Source organism: Protopterus annectens, chromosome 2.part0, assembly GCF_019279795.1.
Source record: "Protopterus annectens isolate FY-2018-M chromosome 2.part0, PAN1.0, whole genome shotgun sequence".
NCBI lineage: Eukaryota > Metazoa > Chordata > Ceratodontiformes > Protopteridae > Protopterus > Protopterus annectens.
Window position 1 is genome coordinate 393,168,841 of NC_056728.1, and position 20,323 is coordinate 393,189,163.

Consider the following 20,323-nt stretch of genomic DNA (forward strand, 5'->3'; position numbering starts at 1 on the left):
AAACCTGGTTCAAGGCTCCCGAGAGCACCCCAGCACTACCAGGTTATACCTCATACCATGCTTTTTGGCCCCAAAATTCAGACCGAACCACAAAAGGAGGGGGAGTATCCATATTCATCAAAGATACCCACACCTCCAGGTTAGTGGCACTGCACGAAGCATCAGAGACCATCCATGGAGAACATCAATATCTGTGCAGTAAATGAGACCTGGTTCAAGGCTCCAGAGAGCACCCCTGCAATACCAGGCTACAACTCTTACCACACTTTTCGGCCACCAAACCAGGACCAAAACACTAAAGGTGGAGGAGTGTCAATATTCACCAAGGATATTCACACCACCAGGCTAGTTAGCCAACACAATGTGTCTGAAATTCTTCAAGTGCAACTAACACTAGGTAAGACTGCAATCCAAATGGTAGCTTGCTACAGATCCCCCACCATACCCCAAGATTCTCACTACACCTTTCTAAACATACTGGAAAATATTAAGATAGAACCAAACACCCTAATACTGGGTGATTTTAACTACCCTGCCATTAAAAGGGAAAACTACTCATGTCCCAACACCTTTGCGCAACGGTTCTTGGAATTCATAAATTCCAATGCCCTGGATCAACTAATCCATAGTCCCACCAGGAGCTCCAATATCCTAAACCTGGTCATTACCAACATGGGAAATCAATGCTCCATACCTATGGTCACCGCCTTGTTAGTCAGGTCTGACCATAAGCTAATCACCCTTAACATCCACATCCCACCCCCACCCCCCAGTAAAGAAACCACCATAAAAAACTTCTCCAAAGCCAACTTCATGCTACTGAAGTCAGAAGTGACAAACTTCATGACACCCATGCAGACGAGAACTGAAAGTTCAACTGCTGAATCCTACATTAAGGCACTGTACGAGCACATCCACTCATGCATGAATCGTGCCATCCCAAATAGAACCAAAATGCTCTCATCCAAAAAAAGGAAGCCAGTCTGGTGGTCCCCTGCCATAAACAAACTTTACAACAAAAGGAAGAAACTTTTGCAGAAAAGAGGAAAATCCCAGGATGCAAAAAACTCCCTTACTAGCCTCAGTAAGAAACTGAGATGCCTCATAAAATCCTCCAAAGCTAGTTACGAAAATAAAATTGCCAAAGATTCCAAAGACAACCACAAAGCATTCTATAACTATGTCAAGAATCTAAATGGCAATGCTCAGATCTGCTCTGAGCTAAAACAGAATGGCATTAAATATACTGATCCGAAGGATATTGCCAGTATCCTGGCAGATCGATTCAGTGCCAACTTCACCCCCCTCTCACCCCCTAAATGGCCCATCTCAATACCGGAAGATTGCCAAATTCCAGTAACGGCCACACAGGTACAAAACGCACTCTCTAAAGCCAAGAATACAGCATCCATGGGACCAGATGACATCCCGGGTACTACATGAACTACAATATGAACTGGCACCTCACCTAAGTGTCATGTTTAATCATAGCCTCACCTCAGGTTTCATGCCCACTGAGTGGCACAGAGCTAAAGTTATCCCAATCCACAAGGGGGGATCCACCTTGGATCCTGGAAACTACCGTCCCATCAGTCTGACAAGCCTTATCTGCAAGGCCATGGAGTGTATTATCATGGAACTTATAAACAAAGACATTGACAACCTTTAAACACTGGACCCCACCCAGTTTGGGTTTGTGAAGGGCCGATCTTGTCTCCTGAACCTGATTGACTTCTTTGAATCAGTCTCCAGAGCCATGGACAAGGGTAAGGTGGTCCACACAGCCTAGCTAGAACTTGCCAAGGCCTTTGACATCATCCCCCACTCTGGAATCATAGATAAACTTACTAAGTTGGGCATTAATCCCTATGTCACCCAATGGGTTGCTAAATGGCTTACTGATAGAACCAACACTGTAAAAGTAGCCGACTCCAAATCCAGCTCCAGACAAGTGACAAGTGGAGTACCTCAGGGTTCAGTCATGGGGCCGCTCTTGTTTGGCATCTACTTCTCTGAAGTACAGGTCAACACTAAGGGACTCTGGCTAACAAAGTTTGCAGATGACTGCAAACTGGGAGCCATTATTGAATCCCCAAATGATGTGCATACTCTACAAAAGGGCCTTACAGAAACAGATGCTTGGTGCCAGAGCCATGGGCTCAAGCTCAATGCCAAGAAATGTATTGTTATCCCCTTTGGGAAAAAACATGTATCCATGAATTACCATATAGGTGGCAGTACACTAAACACAGAAAGTGTGATAAGAGACTTAGGGACACAGGTGGACAGTGGTCTCACCTTCGATAACCACATCGCCACAACAGTCAGGAAATCCTTCTATGTGGCACACCTCATCACGAAGGGCTTTTCATCCAGAAAAAAGGAGGTCATTGTCCCACTGTACTCATCCCTCATTAGACCCATTATAGAATACAACGCCCCATTTGGTATGCACCTCTCAAGACATCTGCAACAACTGGAAAGGCCTCAGAAATACCTCACTAAAAGAATCACAGGCCTAAAGCAGATGCCCCTCGCTGACCGCCTTAAAAAACTCCAGCTATACTCTGTCGCATACCGTCTACTCAGAGGCGATCTCTGCTTAACATACAAGGCCATGTCAAACCCAGAGCTGTTGGACATGCTACACTTAAAGAAATCCCAATCCCTCAGAGCTACACGCTCCAGGGATCTAAACCTTGTCATCACAATAAACAAAACATGCTGGAGGGATAGGTTCCTGACCCAGAGACTCCCCAGACTCTGGAATAGATTGCCCATACATGTCAAGCAGAGTGCCTCTTTGGACCTCTTCAAGAGGAACCTTGACGACTGGATGGGAGAAAGGAAATTCACCCCAGGGATCATGTCAGTCACCCTGCTAGACATGGGTCCAGGAAAGTAAATAATGTGGGAAGAAATAGCCAGGGAATTGTTATGGCTAGGCTTGTATAGGCCCTAGGGCTGATAGCCTAGTACCAACCTATGAACCTATGTGCAACTAACAGTGGGCAAAACTGCCTTTCAGTTTGTAGCCTGCTACAGACCACCCTCCCAAACTCAGGAACCCCACTCGGCTTTCCTGAGAACACTGGAGAATATGAAGGTCTCTCCAGACACCATCATATTGGGTGACTTCAACTATCCAAACATAGACTGGGAGCACTACTCAAGCCCCAACACCCTCGCCCAATGGTTCCTAGAATTTATAAACTCAAATGCAATGGAACAACTGGTCACCACTCCCACAAGAGGGAAAAACATACTGGACCTGATCATCACCAACATGGGGACTCTATGTTCCATACCAGAGGTATACCCCTCATTGGTAAGATCTGACCATAAATTAATCTCACTGGACATCCATATCCCATCCCCACCCCCAGCCAAGGAAACCACGGTGAAGAACTTCTCAAAAGCAAACTTCACACTTCTCAAAACTGAAGTGGAATCCTTCAAAGCCCCCGGGCCAGTGGAAAATACGGCCCAAACCGCAGAATCTTTTACAAACACATTCTATGGACACCTAGAGGAATGCATGGATTGTGCTATCCCAAACAAAACCAAGGCTCACTTCTCCAAAGGCAGGAGACCTGTCTGGTGGACCCCAGCCATAAATAAGCTATACAACAGAAGGAGGAAGCTACTACATGATAGAGCAAAATCCCAAAAAGGGAAGGCATCTTTGATCAGTACTAGCAAGAAACTACGATCCCTCATGAAATCATCTAAGGCCAGCTTCGAAAGAAAAATTGCACAAGACGCTAAAGATAATCACAAGGCCTTTTTTAGTTATGTCAGGAACCTGGGTGGCAACTCCCAGATATGCTCTGAGTTAGTGCAAAATGACAAAAAATGCACTGAACCCATAGACATTGCCAACATCCTGGCAGACAGGTTCAGTGCAAACTTCTCCCCTCCTTCCCCCTCAAAAGAGCAAATGTCTATCCCAACAGAGTGTAGCCTCCCTGACATCAGATGCACAGGTGAGAACTGCCCTCTCCAAAGCAAAAAACACAGCATCAATGGGACCGGACGGTGTCCCGGGCTGCATCTTACATGAGCTCCAAGAAGAACTGAACCCTCACATAAAGTCACTGTTCAATCTCAGCCTTACTACAGGATATGTACCCAAGGAATGGCATACAGCAACAGTGGTCCCACTCCACAAAGGTGATGCTACAACGGACCCTGGAAACTATTGCCCTATAAGCCTGACTAGCCTGGTCTGCAAAGCTATGGAGCGTATCATCATGGAACTCATAAACAAAGACATTGGGAGCCTCTAAACACTGGATCCTACCCAATTCGGCTTTGTTAAGGGCAGATCTTGCCTCTTGAACCTGGTTGACTTCTTTGAAACAGTCACCAAGGCCATAGATGAAGGGAAGGTAGTCCACACAGCCTACCTGGACCTTGCAAAAGCCTTTGACACAATACCCCACTCGGGCATCATAAATAAGCTCACCAACTTAAATATCAACCCCTATGTCACAAGATGGATTGTAAACTGGCTCAGAGATAGAACCCACATGGTCAGAATTGCAGATGCCATGTCAGACTCTAAACCAGTTACAAGTGGCGTCCCACAAGGCTCAGTCCTAGGACCTCTCTTGTTCAGTATATATTTGTCTGAAGTACAGGCTAACACAGGAGGACTATGGCTGACCAAGTTCGCAGATGACTGCAAACTGGGTGCCATAACTGACTCGCCGACTGACACAAGCATCCTCCAAAAGGGTCTCAGAGAGACGGATAACTGGTGCCAAAGCCATGGCCTAAAGCTAAATGCCAAAAAGTGCATAGTCATCCCCTTTGGGAAAAACAAAGTGCCCACAAATTACCACATAGGTGGTAATTCATTAAGTATGGAAGAAGTAATTAGGGATTTGGGGACCCAAGTAGATAGCAATCTCTCCTTTGACAATCATGTTGCCAAAGTGGTTAGAAAGACCTTCTATATAGCCCATCTTATCACGAAAGGGTTCACATCTAGATCAAGAGAGGTCATTGTGCCCCTCTACTCATCACTCATCAGGCCCATCAGTGAATACAATGCCCCATTTGGCATGTACCTTACCCGACACCTGCAGCAACTGGAAAGACCCCAAAAGTACCTCACCAAGAGGATCAAGGGACTCAAACAGATGCCCTACGCAGTTAGGCTAAAGAAACTCCAGCTCTACTCAGTTGCTTACCGCCTACTCAGAGGCGATCTGTGCCTGACGTATAAAGCCATGTCCAAACCAAAATTAATGGACATGCTCCATCTCAGGAAATCCAAATCCCTTAGAGCCACACGCTCCAGGGACTTAAATCTCAGCACAGAAATAAATAGAACATGCTGGAAGGACAGATTTATATCCCAGAGGCTCCCCTCACTCTGGAACAAAATCCCAATCCATGTTAGGCAGAGCCCCTCAATGACCCTCTTCAAGAGAAATCTTGAAGAGTGGATGGGAGATCGTAGGTTTACCCCTGGGATCTCTTCTGTGTCCCTACTAGACAGAGGCACAGTAAACTAACCTTAAAAGGGCTATCTTCTGTGACCTACTATACAGAGGCACAGTCAACTAATCTAAAAGGGTGGCGAAAGCCAAACACATTCTGGCTAGGCTTATAAATGCCCTACGGCAGATAGCGTAGTATCAACCTATGAATCTATGAACCTATATATCACTCTTGGTTAAGACAAATATAAAAAAGAAACTCATCAGTAAGGTGCTCAAGCAAATTAGCCAAGGAGATAGGTGCTACAGTTCGCCAACTTATGCTGCTAAACAATACTCACTTGTCTGATAAAAATTATACATGCATAAATAAATACTCAGTCGCAAGATCTTAGAACCAAATAAAAACTTTACTTAAACAATAAAGATGTCAAGATATTGCTCATATACATTACATATGCAGAGATCAAGTCAACACCACAAAGAATATGAAAACAATACTCAACCACATAGACAAAATTTTTAAAGACATTGGCTCTTATTTCTCTGATGGACAGAGACAGTAAGTAAATCACCACCCGCATAAATCAAATTTGTGAGTCACATTTGGGTTATGTGGCTAGGCTTATAAAAGATTTAATGGTTGTTAGCCAAGTATTCACCTATGAACCTTTGAACTTAAGAAAACTCGAACCTACATCTGAATAAACCTAGCTGACTCTAACTTAAAGAAATACTGTCCCTAACTCTTAAGTTGGAAAAATATTAATCAGGCAGATCTAGACTTTTAAAGTAGCTTTCAAAGAAGTGATTACCATGGCCATGCAAGCAAAGCTGATTGACCTGTTCACTAGATTCAACTCCAAATATATATTTTAGCTAATCATTTCTTTCCAATATAAAAGACATTTCCTCACCTTCAGACCCCATATGCAATCAGTGGCAGATTATAAAAGGGATGAAGCAGCAATTGCTCACAGCTCCAGGACATCCATGGCCTGCCAAGAATTTAACTTTTTTTAAAGTTGCATTACGTTCAGCAAGTAAGTTGATTTGTTCCTGCTGAAAATAAAATGTGATCAATTGTTGGCATCTCCAATATTTATTTTTAAATATTCATTGTGCATGTTATTTGACATGCAACACAAACACAGCTTTATTTATCTGTTCTTTTAAAGAAAGCAATGCTTCTTTCCTTAAATGAATAAATACATGCCCACTTCGGCAGTAACCATATCTGAACCACTGAAACTTTCTTTTTATTACATTCTCATGATTCATTGGAATTGCATGGAATATTGAAAGCCAGTATATATTAAAAAGTGTGCCTGCATGTTTGTAGAAATTAATGGGTTGCTGCTAGATCTCACTAACAGGGCTCTTTTTAACATACTGACAACCAGAATTTTTGAGTGGTGGCTAGCTGTGTTTTAGATGAAAGCAACTTGCCCTCTTCATTTGCTGAGTTTAAACTCTGGCATTAAAGGCAAGTGGAATTTTGTGGGAAATAAATTGGAACAGGAATAGTTCCATCTTTCTCTTTTTTAACATGCTGACAGGAAACCAGATTGTGGGGGGGGGGTTAGCTGTGCCATGGATGAAAATACCTTGTCCTCTTCAGTTGCTGAGTTTTAAAGTCTAGCATTAAGGACTACTGCAAATTTGTGTGAAATAACTTCTAATATTTATTATATTTGTGAGGATGTTGATAGCTCTGTTGTTGATGAAAGGAACTTTTCTTCTTAATGTATTCAGTTTAAACTCTGGCATTAAGGACTGGTATATACTTGTTTGAAATTGGAATGCTTATTCTCTTTGTCTCTTTTTATTACGCTGGCAGGCAATCAGAATAGGAGTGGCTAGCTGTGCTGTTGATGAAAGCAGGTTGCCTCTGTTCAGTTTAAAGCAACTTTCTGTTTTCATTTGCTCTGTCTAAAGTCTGGCAATTAGGGCTAGTGTGCATTTCTGTGAAATCACTGAGGACTGTAGGCATTAAATAATGACAAACATTTAAGTTTCAAAATTCATATCCTTCAGAAAATGCATGCCAATATAAATGTTGATGATATAGCAGCTTTCTGAGTACATACAAGCAATATTTAAAATCTTTTTTCTGATTTGCAACATTTGTCTTTCATTATTTTTTAACATTATCTCTGATTCTTCTAAGAGGTTGAGGTATTTTTTACAAAGGTCAGATGAGAGATGCACAACAAATTGGCTATAATTGCAGTGTAGAGGTTGTTTGCAGATGAAAATAACTCACCTTTCTGTCATTTCTTTAGTTAGCCATGTGACTTCAGAATACAAAAGTGTATTTGTATAAAATAAGCTGAAATTCTTGTGGGCTGACTACTCTTCATGGGAAACAAAATCACATCAGCCCTCAACTGTCTCTAAGTTTGCAAATACTCTTGATTTTTGAGTCATATTTTGGTTTGCTCATCATAAAATTTCTGGATTTCTTACAAATTGTTGAGAATTGCAAGTCAATAAATAATGGCAAACATTTGGGTTTCGGACTTCTTGTTATTCAGAAAATGCAAACTAATGTGCACACTTTTATTCAGCTTTTAACAATATATAAAACCTTTCCCTGATTCTGCCATTTGTCCCTCATCAATTTATTTTTTTTGTTTTGTCCTGATTCTTGTTCCTAGAAGTTACATGGTATTATTTTTTTCCACATTCAGATGAGGTGTATATGATGAAGTGGCTATAAGTGTGGGGTGTTTGTTGGATGAAATCAACTAACCATCATTTTATTTGAGAGTTTAAACTGCCTGGCCTTGCAAGGCTGGTGTGCATTTTTTGAAGAAAGTTGGAATACCTGGACTGCTATGTGTTTGTGTGAAGTAAACATGAAAAACATTATTGAGGTCTAATTTATTATTTTTACCACAATCAAACATCTTAGGTGTAAACAGTGAACATTAGGGTAATGATTGCTGAGTATGGGGCTATATGTAGTTGATAATAGTTTAACCTGCAGTCATGATCAAGCTAAACAGTAATTTATCTGACTTCACAAGATTAGTGTGCATTTGTAAAAAGCACATACTTACTGTGGCCATTTTTGTATCTCATTTGGAATTCTGAGGTGTACACTGTCAAGTGCCTGCAACTGAAGGGCACATATTTGCACATGACGTTAATCATGTCTAAAACTGTCATAACTCAGCCACACAGAATGGATGTTAAGCTCAGCTATTGCTATGATTTTGCTTTCATCTGGTATGTTTTTAGTATTTATGCAGTGTCCAAAGTACTGAAGTTCATTCTTTCAAAAGCTGTATCTGCCTTGGTTTAATTTTAACTCTTAAACTTTAATGGTTTGCTGTACTTATTGTAATCTCATATCATGTGCACCTTTATCATCCATGACAACTACAACATGCCCTTTTAGCAGATGCTGAAGTTATACCAAATGGCAGTCTGCTGAAACCAAATCTTTTCAATTGTAGTACTGAAGCTTGTTGTGTAAGGAAATAACCGAAATCTAACAGTAATCTTCCTGTCATACAACAGGAAAATAAGCATGAAGCAATTAGTATACAACAGGAAAAGAAGAAGTTATTTTCCCATTATATAGAACACAGGAGGTTAAACATATCTGATAGATACCAAATACGTAAATCACTTTCACAGTAGCTTAAGCTATATATGTTTCAACCCCTGCATCAGCCAGCTTCTCAGAACACTGGGTGCTTTCCATTTGCTCTAACAGACAGGAGCTCACACAGAGCTCCATATAAAAGGCAGCTGGAGTGCAAACAGTTTCAGAGTGTTCTGCTGCCAAACAGAGTGCTTCTTCAGCAGGCCTCTTGAATTTGTCTGCTGGCTTAAGATCCTACAAGAGCTGGGCAGATCTCTCCCCACTGGGGAGAGGCTTCCTATTTTATTCATAATTTATAAAGAAAAACTTGTGTTTTTTCTGTCATAAAATGTAACTTTTGCTATGAAATAAAGGGAATTGGACTGTCTTTGCCAATCTGCATGGAGTTTTCATGTTGATGCTTGAGTAAACTTTTCTGTGAGTGAAAGTTTTTATTTTGACTAATAATTTACTCATATTGTAAAATTTAATGTGTTTGGGACAGTATATTGCAGTTGTGAGAAACTGTCAATGGTTAACTTACCTCTGAACCATTTGTTCTCTTCCAGTCATTTTACCAACTCACATAGGCTCCACTCACCTCTTCCTTGGCTTACTGATAGAGCAGCCTTCCATTGCTATGGTTGTACTTTCTTCTGCACGTAAAAAGAAGAAACTTGTTAAAGAGCCTTAAGGTGTCAGATCAGCTGTAAATTTGCCTCAACCAATGGTGGGTGGGTACTGCAGTGGCTACTTGTTGTTCCTATGACCATCCATTTTTCCCCCCACACTCCTTAGTGTAGCCTTCCAAGCCACTGAAGACTGGAGGATAGCCATGTGCTTTGCAGCTGTAGGGCTTCCCTTGATGCACAAGGACAGTCACTTTCCAGCTAGGGGATGTGGAAACTGGGTGTGCCTAAGAGTCAAACTGTTCTGAGGAGCCTGTGCTAGTGAGAAAAACTTCCAGTCCCTTGTATTTACTTTTATGAACTGAGCAGATTTACTGTTATTTGCTAAGGAACTTACTTCTGCCTTTTCCCAGTCTCATGAATCTTCACATAGCAAAAGGAAAAGAGTTCCCCTCTCATATATTTTTAAGTCAGAAGACCAAACATTGCAAGAACAGGGTTCTACCTCAGGAAATTATTCTCAGTCTGTGCATTCTGATCATTTTTCCATGCTGAAGAGATTTTTTCACTGGTATTTTTTTTCAGTAGGACCAGAAGGAGATTCCTATGGCACATAAAATGTACTTAGATCTCTTGCTGTTATATATGCCTAAGGCTGCTCCTATTCCTCCAGTAATGCCTACTTTAGAGAATGTTTCTCACTTTCTCTGGCTTACCCAACAGTATGTCCCCTGCTCCAAGAAAGATGATAGGTTTCACAAAGTGCCTCAGACACACAAGTGCCTGTTTTTTTAACCCCAAAGCAGATTCAGCAGTGACTTATCTCCACATTTGCTGCTGACAAATAAGGGAAATCAATGGATAAGTTGGGAAGGAAAATGTATTCTTCTACTGCTTTAACTTTCAGGATTTTAAACTAACAAGCTCATATGTTAATTTTTGTTTGTGTCTTTTGACAATATGCAGATGTTAATGGCTTACATTCCTTCTTCTGAGGTAAAGAATTCATTAAATTCTTCTGTGACAGCGGTTTCTCATGTGAATAAGCACATGCTAAGGTGTGCTTATAATGCTGCTTAGTCTTCCTCCAGATCATTTGGAGAGCTGCTTTTCTTCACTCTCAGTTTCTTTCTGAAGGTATTACATATGATGTTTTAAAATCTGCCTTCGATGAAGACTCTGGTTGGCCCTTTTACAGCCGATTAGCTTAAGAAGTGGGGTGAAAAGGGAAAATTAATTCAAGGGGTCACTTAGACTTTTCAACCTTTCTTTTTTCACGCTAAATAATAGTTTTTCCTCCACCTCAGCTCCATTTTTCAATAAACAGTTTAAGTAGCAAGGAATCAGCAATTGGCGTTTTAAAAGAACAGTGAGAAGGAGGCTCAGAAAAGAAAGGAAAGGCTTCTAAAAGCCAAGGTCACACTTCCTAGTCAGCATGACCATGCTCCTGTTCAGGTTTCATTCCCCACTCTGGCAAAGTTCCTGTGTCTCTGAAATTTCATTTTCCCTGCTGGAATCAGACTGCTTCAGACATTTGGGTTTAAAGGTAATCCAGTTGGGGTTTACTTGGTAATAGGAATTCCTCCCTCCTTTCCATGAGATTGCCTTGCCCACAAAAACATATTCCTATTTTTCCTCCAACTGTATACAAAATATTGTCTTGGGGGTCATACAGTTTGTACATCTCTAGCTCCTTGGCAAAGTATCATTCAGGAATTTTTTAGTTCCCAAACCAGGGGGATAATGACGGCCAGTGCTAGATCCTGATGACATACACATTGTTGTCAAGACTCTGGTGCTCATGATGTCATTGCCTCAGTACCTGGGATCTCTCTTCCTTCGTCTTGCTTTTATGGTCTATCTGTATGTAAATTATTGCCAAGCATTTCAGGTATTTCTTAAGATTTGCTGTAAATGGCTTACAACATTAGTTTTATGTCTTACCCTTTCAGCTATCTACTGCCCTAAGGTTATTCACACAATTCCTAGCTCCAGTCATGGCTTATTGCAGACTTCATTGTGTTCTATATTTGGACAATTGCCTTATCTTAACAGTCTCATTTTTCCAGCTGTCAAAAGTCTTTAGCGACTGTTCAGGAACTTCTACTCAATCTGAGTTTTCAAATCAACTTGCAGATGCCTTTTTTCATCCCTTCCCAAGGATGTTTTTCCTGGCATGTTTTGTAGACTCTACTTTTGGAAGAGCTTTTCTTCTTCAAGACAAAGTAGAGATAATTTAACACTTTTTCTTGAGTTTTTGTGGCCAAAATCAACTGCAAGAGAGTTTCTAAGGATTCTGGGGTACATGGCATCTATGACACACATGCTCCCCTTGCCAGACTACACATGAGAAAAATAAAATGGTACTTCAGATTAATCTGTAATCAATATCTATATTCTTTGATTTTTCTGATTCCAGTTCTGGAATTTGTAATCAGAAGATTGGATGGTGGGTAGACCAGATAACTTGCAATTCAGGTTTTCTGTTCTCCCATTTAGTCCCTTTCCATGCTGTCATAACAGAAGCCTGAGACTTGGAGTAGGGAGTGGTTTCAAATGGGATAAAAGTGCAAGCGCTGTGTAATCCTGTAGACAGAAAGAAGCAAATAAATGTCAGGGCCAGGGGTGTTGACAGTAAGCAATGCTTTGAAGGTCTAGAATTATCTCTGGTCCCAAGGACCTCTGCAAGTATACACAGACAATACTACAGTGATGCGGCTCATAAACAAACACAGGGGTGCCAGATCTTATCCTCTTTGCAGACTGGATATGTTAGCCTGGAAGGCAGCTATTCAGCTCAGTTTGACTCTCCAGGCATAGTACATTCCATCTAGTAAAACCTTATTGTAGACAAGCTCAACGGGGCCATGGCAGAGCCCTTATGAATGGAAACTTCATCCTGAATTAATCTGACTGTGGAGAACATCTCAAGTAAATTTGTTTGCCTTATTTCCAAACAGACAATTGAAGAAGTTCTGCTGCAGGACTCCTTGCAGGCAGGCCTAGAAGAGAGATGCATTCTGTTTACTATGGTTGGGAATATTACTGTATGCTTTTCCAACCTTTTCACTTATAACCAAGGTTCTGCTAAAGATTCAGAAAAACTCACCAAACATTGCAGTGGTGACTCTCTTCCAGCTAAGGCAACAATGGTTCTCCCTTCTTTTAATTTTGGACAACAGACTGGATTTACTCATATAACACGGGGAGTTTACTCATAACACGGGGAGTTTGATACACTGCAATCTGGAAACTGTTCAATTAACTGTCTGGATGATAACATTTTGATACTTTTTAAGCATCTTTTTTATGAGGACATGTAACTGGTATTAAAATAAATAAGAAAACCTGACACTAGAAAATCATATTTGTGAAAGAGGAACTGTTTTTCTATTTGGTGTCAGTCAAAGAACAAGGATCCTTTTCACTTCAGACTGTCTTTGGTTCTTAATTATTTGTGTGGGTTACTGTCCAATGGTCTGTTGCATTCTGGTATCAAGGTACATTTGCCAAACCACTGCTGCTTGTCTACCTTTGGATCCCACTCTTCCTAATAATGTCAAAGTTAAAAAGGTTTCTGAAAGGGGTTTACATCCTCAGCCACATAGGAAACAGATGGCACTTCCATGAGATCCTAATCTTGTTCATAGGTTCATAGGTTTATAGGTAGGTACTAGGCTATCAGCCCAAGGGCCTACTTAAGCCTAGCCAACAAGGTTCCCTGGCTTATGCCACCCAAGAAAGTTATTTTTCTGTGCCACTGTCGAGCAGAGACACAGATATTGTGCTTGAAATGCTTACTCTGTCCCCATTTGAATTAGCTCATGAGGCTGATTTGAAGGTCTTAAATGGAAAGCTGTTCTACTCTTTGCTCTGATATCTGTTAGTAGAGTATCTGAGTTGCAAACACTTATGATGAGTCAACCTTGCATCATTTTTCAGGAGTCTTTTTGAGAACAAATCCTACCTGTAAAACTAAGGTGATGTCAGAGTTTACTTTAACACTGATTATTAATCTCTCAGTCTTCTTTCCTCAATCAAAGAACAAGAGGAAAAGCATTTGTCACTCTCTGGATGTACATATGCAGCTCAGATACTACTTAGACAAAACTCCACCTTTCAGGAAAGCTGATTAGCTTTTATCTCCTATGAAGGCGAGAGAAAAGGACAACCAGTAACAAAGTTGAGTATTTCTAGATGTCTGTCTCATGCCATTACTTTTGGTTATACTCATCACAGTAAGCCACTTCCAGGCAGGGTTACAGCCCATCCTTTAAGGGCATTGGCTTCTTTAGTGGGTTTTTGGAAACAGGTAGACTCTAGATGTATTCTACATACAGTAACTTTGTCCTTTCTACATACTTTTACAAAGTACTACAAACTGAATTCCTTTTCCAGGTCTTTGAAAGGCTTTGCTTGAACCATTCTCCAGGATTTCCTGAAGTTACTGGCCTACTTTCTTTTTATTTCCTGACCAAGCTATGGTAATCTACTTGTATAGCTTAATCTGCTGTAACAGGGATCTATGTAATAAACACAGTACAACTCTATAAATAAACTGATGAAACATAACCAGGGTAATCAGGTGAAGTATGCCAAACACCAGATAAATGCAAAGGCAGTCTCCATACACAAATCCAGTTTTACTTAGCACTTTCATCTCAGGTTAATACTGAAACTTCATCAGAATACCAACCATTCTTGCCCTTAAAATACAGCTACCAATTAAGCAATTAAGTTTTAAAAAGCCATTTCAAGCTAATATATATGTGTGTTTATAAACATACTTAGAAAATTTATATACATAAAAAACATTTGAAAATGATCTTGTCTTATCTACTCCCTCACAATGTCCAACATGGCTGAATGCATGCATGTTAAGTGCTGAAACCTGGCAAAGTGGGTGTGCTCTCTTTACACTACAGTCAAGTTTCAGTTACAACACAGATATGGATGCATTCAATTTGCAGGACAGCCTTGACATCCAGCAATTTATTTGTAAGCCCAACACTGAGCAGAGCAGCCTTGAGTTAGAAAGAATTGGACTTACTGTAAGCCTTTTTTTTAATGCTGGAATGTTCATATGGTTGACTTTACCTAAAAAAAGGCATCATGGTGCAGTAAGTTCTTTGGCCAGTAAGTGTAAATGTTTCCTCTCCCAAGTACCTTTTTAAACTTATCAAGGGTACCAGAACTTGTCAGAGATCTGGGATGCATGGCTAGGCTTAAAAAGGCCCTAGTGTTTGTTAGCCTGGTACACACCTATGAAACAGTAAGTAGGATCCATGGAACAAAAGGTGCAGGACATTCTTGGTGAAGCAAGTCAGGCTGTTAATCACCTTTTTTCCCAAGCTGATACATACTGAATCTCCCTAGAATGACACTAGCTACTTAGCCAGTTGTCCAAGCCACTAATTTTCCTATTGCATCTGGACATCATTCTGGATGAGGGTAGGATTCCACTCAAGGCCAGAGTTTAACCTGTGTTTAACACATGCATTGCAAGCTCTAGTATGTTTCACTGCATATTTTTTCTGTTTTGAGTACTTCATGTCTTCTATACCTACATAAGCCATTCTAGTCCTATTTGATGGCCTGTAGATCCCTTGTGAATTCATGGATCCTAAGGCTCTACCAGAGGCTTCCTTCCATCTATGGAATAGACTCCTGATACATGTCAAACAGAGTATGTCTCTGACCCTTTTCAAGCGCAGCATTGATGAGTAGATGGGAACCCACAAATTTGTCCCAAGGATTCCATGTGTGTTCCTCATTGACAGGGTTGACAGGTGCTGACTGTGGTTTCTTTTTTGGGGATAAACTATTCGCTAAGCTTGTAAGGGACCCAGGACCATTAGCCTAGTAACCTCCTATGATCCTATGATCCTACGATAATACCAGGAAGGCAGCTGCCTCTCTATCTTTATCTAGCCTAGTGAGTGGAGAGTCAGTATGCCTAATGATAGATCCACCAGTTATTAGGCATTTCCTTACAGATGCACAGACTTACTGACAGTGGGAAGTTTACAGTCTGCAGCCTGGTGACTCACTGAATTATGTGAGTATGATGGAGTTTGTTAGTAGGTTACTTCTGACGTTCCTTAGTCCTGATTTTTGATGTTCTACAAAGTAAGTTTTGTTTTTACAGCCTCAGTCTATGTTAGTTTAGTGTGACCTTGTGGAGGTATGGGTGAGATTGTGTAATTTGGACCAGTAGTAGTTCGCTGTCAGTCAGCATTAGGCAGTGCCCACACTGTCTCAAGAAACAAAGTTCAATGAGGCTGGTAACAGTCGAGTAAGGATAGAGTGGGCTTTTGTGTGTATCCAGGTGAGTCAAATCACCAAGGGCAAGAATGGAACAATGAACCAACCAATTCAGTCAGTAGTATATTTACAATCATTCAGTGACCAAACAAATGAGTTAATCCACCGAACCCACAGACATTGCCAACATCCTAGCTGACAGGTTCAGCGTAAACTCCCCCCCCCCACCAAAAGGGAAAATATCTATCCCAGCAGAGTGCTGCCCCCCTGACATCTCAGATGCTCAGGTAAGAGCCGCCCTCTCCAAAGCAAAAATCACAGCATCAATGGGACCAGACAGTGTCCCGGGCTGCATCCTACATGAACTCCAAGAAGAGCTAAACCCAAACATAAAACTACTGTTCAATCTCAGCCTTACTACAGGATATGTACCCAAAGAGTGGCGTACAGCAACAGTGGTCCCTCTCCACAAAGGTGGTGCCTCAACAGATCCTGGAAACTATCGCCCCATAAGCCTGACTAGCTTGGTCTGCAAAGCTATGGAAAGGATCATCATGGACCCCATAAATAAAGATATCGGGGAACTACACACACTGGATCCTACCCAGTTCAGCTTTGTTAAGGGCAGATCCTGCCTCTTAAACCTGGTTGATTTCTTTGTAACAGTCACCAAGGCCATTGACAAGGGGAAGGTGGTCCACACAGCCTACCTGGACCTCGCAAAAGCCTTCGATACAATACCCCACTCGGGCATTATAAATAAGCTTACCAGCTTAAATATAAACCCCTATGTCACTAGATGGGTTGCAAACTGGCTCAAGGACAGAACCCACATGGTTACAATTGCTGGAGCCATGTCAGACTCCAAACCAGTTACAAGTGGCATCCTACAAGGCTCAGTCCTGGGACCTCTCTTGTTCGGTATATATTTCTCGGAGGTACAGGCCAACACGGAAGGACTGTGGCTGACCAAGTTCACAGATGACTCCAAACTAGGTGCCATAATCGACTCTCCATCCGACACAAGCATCCTACAAAAGTGCCTCATAGAAACAGACAACTGGTGCCAGAGCCATGGCTTCAAGCTAAACGCCAAAAAGTGTATAGTCGTCCCCTTTGGTAAAAACAAAATGCCCACAAATTACCACATAGGTGGTAATCCATTAAGTACGGAAGAAGTAATTAGGGACCTGGGGACCCAAGTTGATAGCAATCTCTCATTTGAAAACCACGTGGCCAAAGTGGTTAGAAAAACATTTTATATAGCCCACCTAATCATGAAGGGATTCACATCTAGATCAGGAGAGGTCATCGTGCCTCTTTACTCATCCCTCATCAGGCCCATAACTGAGTACAATGCCCCTTTTGGGATGTACCTTACCAGACACCTTCAGCAACTGGAAAGACCCTAAAAGTACCTCACCAAGAGGATCAAAGGACTCAAACAGATGCCATATGCTGCCCGGTTAAAGAAACTCCAGCTCTACTCAGTGGCATACTGCCTGCTCAGAGGCGATCTGTGCCTGACGTATAAAGCCATGTCCAACCCGGAATTAATGGACATGCTGCACCTCAGAAAATCCAAATCCCATCGAGCTACAAGCTCGAGAGACTTGAATCTCAGCACTGAAATAAATAGGACATTCTGGAGGGACAGATTCATAACCCAGATGCTCCCTTCACTCTGGAATAAAATCCCAGTCCAGGTTAGGCAGAGTCCATCATTGACTCTCTTCAAGAGGAATCTTGATGAGTGGATGGGAGATCGTAGGTTTACCCTGGGTATCACTTCTGTGTCACTGTTAGACAGAGGCACAGTATACTAACCTCGAAAAAGGGCATAGCAAAATTCATTTAAAATGGGTGGCGAAAGCCAAACACACTCTGTCTAGACTTATAAATGCCCTGGGGCAGATAGCCTAGTATGAACCTATGAACCTATGAATCCTGGTGTATCTTTCATGTATGCCCAGAGCCAAAACAATAAAGACATGAGGAATGCATCTGACAGCATAAAGCATATGCTTTTAAGTGGCAGTAAAGGTGTTATGGAAATACATAAACAATGCACAATTTTACAGTTGCAAGATATTACAATGCATGGCTAAATATTTAAAAAAAAACAAAGCCAAACCACAGCTGAAGAAAATCCAACCAATTTTAGTGAGAGCAACAAAGGAAAGTGCTGTGTTGTTGCTCAATAAAATTGGTTGGATTTTATTAAGTGCTGGGTAGCGTGTGTGTGTGTGTGTGTGTGTGTGTGTGTGTGTGTGTGTGTGTGTGTGTGAGTGTGTGTGTGTGTGTGTGTGTGTGTGTGTGTGAGTGTGTGTGTGTGTGTGTGTGTGTGTGTGTGTGTGTGTGTGTGTGTGTGTGTGTGTGTGTGTGTGTGTGTGTTGTGTGTGTATGCAAACATGGAATGGAGGATGTGCATGACAATACAGTACTGTTTACTGTCCATCTTATTATCTGATGCAGCTCAGGTACTCAGGAACGCTGAACATGGAACAAATATGCCATTGGTTAAACAGCTCTGAGGCTGTAATGCTGATAGAATTTTATAAAATGAGTTCAGATCTCTGAATAGTAATTTACACTGGCCAGACCGCCTCAAGCAAAAATGAATTAAGATCACTGAAAGCCAACGCCCTAAACTCCCTACAGATCACTGAGGCACAGACCACTTATTCACCTCCTGCCACAGCATGACCCTATCTTTGTTATTTCTGCATGCTACAAACAGCCTATGCTCAGCTTGGATTCAGTCTGCATACATGAACAGCCTGCAGTTCCAGGCCTGTGATAACTGAAAAAAGTAATACAAGTAAGAGTAACTGGACCTCATTGCTTCTATCTGCGAATTTTGCTTATCCTCTTTCACTCCGTAATAAATTTCTCTTGTGAAATTAAGGCTATTTGTCTCATATAATTTGCTAAATTGTGCAGTCAAAATTTGTAGTCATGCCAAAAACAAAGTCAAACAGGTAATTTTGAATCACACTAGCACTGAATCTAATGTAACAGAAACTCTAAACACAGGATAGAAGAAATGGCGTACCGTTAGTAACATATAATCAATAACGATTATTTTCTGTGCAGTAAGGGAGCACATCTTTTCCTTCCAAATTAAGTCTCGACTTTTCTGTACACTGGTTTACATATACTTATAGTAACTTCTATGGATGCATTTCTCTGTCATTAAAGCCTTCTATAGTTCTATGCACAAAAAACACTTTAGGCATACTGCATTCTGTACTAACTCAAGAGGTAGCCTATTCCACATCCTGGGCCAGCATGCAATGCCCCTTCCTCTCCTTTTTTTCTGCTATCTCCTGTTAATTGCATGTGGTGGCCATGACACAACAGATGTCAGGCTGAAGCCTGGTAATTCTTCTGAAATTCCTATGCCATTTTAACTTAAGTTCCTGTTATCTTAAAATGAATATTGCTTTATTTCTTTGCTTTACTTTCTTTCTTACTTTAATAAAGGATTATGCGACTTGCAGCTCCACATTTCTAAAAGGTCTAAAAAGATAGCAGTAGCAATAGTTCTGGGTGTACACTGTATTCCCCTTAGCAATAGTTCTGGGTGTACACTGTATTCCCTCAGCAATAGTTCTGGGTGTACGCTGTATTCCCTCAGCAATAGTTCTGGGTGTACACTGTATTCCCCTTAGCAATAGTTCTGGGTGTACACTGTATTCCCTCAGCAATAGTTCTGGGTGTACACTGTATTCTCTCGGCAATAGTTCTGGGTGCACACTGTATTCCCTGAGCAATAGTTCTGGACTGGGTGTACACTGTATTCCCTCAGCAATAGTTCTGGGTGTACACTGTATTCCCTCAGCAATAGTTCTGGGTGTACACTGTATTCCATTAGCAATAGTTCTGGGTGTACACTGTATTCCCTTAGCAATAGTTCTGGGTGTACACTGTATTCCCTCAGCAATAGTTCTGGGTGTACACTGTATTCCCTCAGCAATAGTTCTGGGTGTACACTGTATTCCATTAGCAATAGTTCTGGGTGTACACTGTATTCCCTTAGCAATAGTTTTTGGTGTACACTGTATTACCTCAGCAATAGTTCTGGGTGTGCACTGTATTCCCTTAGCAATAGTTCTGGGTGTACACTGTATTCCCTAACATACAATAAGGGAGTATTTCAGTATAGGGTAAGGCAGGTGTTATTATCTTCTGTTTTATTTTTATTTTATTTTTCCCCAGAAGATGAAATAAAGAAAAACTTGGCAGGGCCAAAGTAATACAGAATATAATCCCACTATGACTAATGAAACACACACGTATATACTCTTCAACCCACACCACTGATAACATTTCCTTAAAACTCCTTCATTCCCAAGACATACATCCCTGATGCTGTTTCAGAG

At 41.2% G+C, this 20,323-nt stretch overlaps 1 protein-coding gene across 1 annotated transcript in view; it reads right to left on the reverse strand.

Moving 5' to 3' along the window:
- The window catches only part of ALDH1A1 (aldehyde dehydrogenase 1 family member A1), a 646,119-nt gene that overhangs the window by 582,992 nt on the left and 42,804 nt on the right, over window positions 1-20,323 (reverse strand). The gene's annotated exons all lie outside the window — the stretch shown is intronic.